The sequence below is a fragment of the Capra hircus genome, chromosome 6, assembly GCF_001704415.2.
Source record: "Capra hircus breed San Clemente chromosome 6, ASM170441v1, whole genome shotgun sequence".
Taxonomy (NCBI): domain Eukaryota; kingdom Metazoa; phylum Chordata; class Mammalia; order Artiodactyla; family Bovidae; genus Capra; species Capra hircus.
In genome coordinates this window covers 90,633,623-90,636,749 of record NC_030813.1, presented here as the reverse complement: position 1 = coordinate 90,636,749, position 3,127 = coordinate 90,633,623, and the positions used below count along the sequence as shown (strand labels likewise).

The 3,127-nt window shown below is 46.0% G+C and overlaps 1 pseudogene; it reads right to left on the bottom strand.

Moving 5' to 3' along the window:
- On the bottom strand, nt 378-1,039 carry LOC106502208 (annotated as a pseudogene).

The window sequence follows — 3,127 nt, the reverse complement described above, 5'->3', positions numbered from 1 at the left end:
GGTCTCTTGGACACCCTGGGGTTCCCATGGAAACCCTGCCCCACTGCTTCCGGCCACCTGCCCAACCCTCAGTCTCACCTCAGGCTGAGAAAGAGGGAAGCTGGTGAGGGGGGGCCAAGAAGGAAGCCCATAGGTGCCTCTGGAGTTTGAGTATCATTGTCAGCAGGAGAAAAAAAAATATATGTATATATATATATATATATATATACACACACATATATTTGGCTTCAAAAAGCTTTATTGTTTCCATTTGGTCCAAGGCTTGAGAGTGGGCTCTCTAGGGTGTTAAAAAGCTGCCTAGTGGATGTAAAGAGGGGCTTCAGGCAGATGCCCTGATGTTAGAGGGCTCCTCAAAGGCCGCTGGGCTCCAGAGGCTCCTAGTCTTGCTTGAGGGTAAGACTTTCCAAGAGATACTCGCCCAATCCAGCCTGGGGGCCAGCCAACCTGCGGAGGTGTGTCAGGTGGTCACCCATCTTCTTGATGAGTTTTGCTTCCTCATCTAGGAAGTGGTTCTCCAGGAAGTCACAGATGTGGGGATCTGTGCGGGCAGAACCCAAGCTCTGCAGACCTCAAAGGGCCTGGTTCAGATTCTTCTCTATGAGAAGGGTGGCTTCCATAGCATCCTTGGTTTTACTTCACTCATCTAGAGATGCTTCTGCATGTCTAGGAAGGGCATGTGGCCCCTGCATTGATTTTGCATTTTCAAGTGATGCCCTGGGCCGTTGTGCTTCTCCTTGGCCAATTCGTGAAAAAAGTGGCCCACACCCTCCAGAGCCACACCATTGAGGTCGAAATAGAAGCCCTGAGAGAGGTAAGTGTAGGAGGCCTGCAGGTGCATGTTGACCAGGCAGTGGAGGGAAGTCTCCACCTAGGTGGAATAATTCTGATCAATCTGGAGTTTATGGTTGATAGGTAATAAGGAGTTAAGCTCAAAAAATGGTGGCTGTTTCTGGTGATTGTGGACAGCTGAGTGGCTGATTCTGAATGTTGTGACTGGAAAAAATGTTGGAGGGTGGTCAGAGGCTGGAGCAAGGGGCATCCCTGGGTCTGTTCCCTCCAAGCACTGTTGAAGCAAGAGACAGATACGTGGGACTGCTGAGCACACTTCCAGAAAAGAGATCCTTAACTGCCGGGGTCCAGCCCCGGTGGATCCAGGGAATTCGAAGGGGAGACGGAGTCAGTGTCCTAGGAAAGAACTTATTTAATTACAGCTATAAAGAGAGATTAGGAAAGAATATTGTAGTAGGAAAAATCAGTGGAAAAAAGAGGCTGAATAACTTGGTTTACATGGAATACCACTAAAACCTCGAGACAAGAGGTTTGCATCACCTACGTAGGCCGCAGGCGTCCTCCCATTCTCTCAAAGGAAAGGAGACACTAAGGCCTCCCCAGTTGGATCTTAGAAGCCCAGGCATAATTAGCAGGCTTGGCGGGCATCCACACTCCAGATGGGAATTCAGCCAGAAAATGAGAGAAAGAACGACATGAGGAGACCAGTCTTTCCAGGAACTGATCCGTTTTCTTTATTTTCCAGGTTTGCTTACATACTTTTTGTTACACAGAGAGATCGAATACAAAGTCATGCGGGGTCAGCAGACCTGACCTTTATCAAAATCAGGTGCTTCATATAAATGTATACAAAAGGTCTTAGGTGGCTTTACATCATCTTCTGGCTATGAGGCCTGCCGACATTTTACAGCCCTTTCTTTCTGATAATGGTCAGTCAACCAGAAAACCTATTTTTTCCAGGGGTGAATTTTCTTAAGCCAGGCGCCACCCTCCGAAGGCACCAGACAAAGTTGCATTCCTATAGGGTAAAGGTGCAGTGGGTTACAATCGAGAAAGGAATTTACTTAGCCTAAGGCTTAACATGATTAATCTTAAAGGTTAATACTTATTTCTCCTATATGCTAGTTGTATTCATTAATGTGTATAAGGGCAGCGGATATGGAGACTTAGCAGCAAATATTGGCCCAACAAATGAAAAACCCTTCACCAATATAATTCCTAATCAACCCACTATACTATACTAATAATTTTTCTAACTTCTCAAAAGAATCTGTATTTAGGAAGTTTAAAGCATCTCATGCCTCTCACAGTTGGGAGGCTGTGAACAATCACATGCGGCTGGATGAGCCTGTCAGACAGGCTAGAGAACTTTCAGAGGAGTTTGTGAACTGAAACACTCTTGTCACGCCCAGGAATTTTATTAGCTGGAGCCCTAAGTTAATTCCTTCTCCGAGAGAGGTGGTAGGGGACAGCCCCCCGTAAAGTCAGAGGTGTAGGTGAAAGCATAAAGCAGTAAAGTAGGCAGACTCTGGTTTTAGGGGTAGATGCTCGAGAACAGGGGGTCTCCTGAGGCTTGATCCCGCCGTTGCGTATGCCGAGTCTCCTTCCTCATGACCTTTGCCACAGGCGGAGTTCCTCACGCTGGCTCCCGGCACTTAACCCCTAATTATTTCTTCTCTCACCCCTCATATGTATCCAACCTCTTTTTTCTCACCAGTCTTAAGGCTTGTGTGTCTCTCACTCGCTCTTTTCTCCTCATGAATCTTTGTGGGTGCACACTAAGTCGCTTCAGTCGTGTCCGACTGTTTAGTCACACACCATAAACTGAAAGTAACAAAGGCTTGAGGCTGGTTAAAGTACTTCCAGTTACTTGTCTCTCAGGCGATGTCCTCCAGGGAAAGTTCTAGTAAACTCCTGTTTATCAACATTTTTCTGTCAATAATCACTCTACCTCCAACCAATGGATTCTTTTTAGAATCCATACTCCACTGGCTTTGGCTTCTGTTAGTGCAGGTCATCAACCCGCGTGAATAAGGGAATCAATCACATGCCCTCTTGAGCTATAATCAACCACAGCCCATTGTCTGTCCTTTCTTTCTTCTTCTTTTTTGGCACCTTAGAGTTTAAGAACCCTATTCTTAGTGATTCATTTAGAGAACAGAATCTAGAATATCCTGTTTCGATGAGAGCCATAGTCATCCCATGGGATGAACTTGAGATGAAGCCAGGATATGAGTTAGGGAAAAGAGAAAAGAAAGAGAAATTTAGACCTTGGAGTTATTAGAAGTCAGGTTTATGATATGGGAGGTGTGTGAATATGTGTATGTGTGTGCTCGCG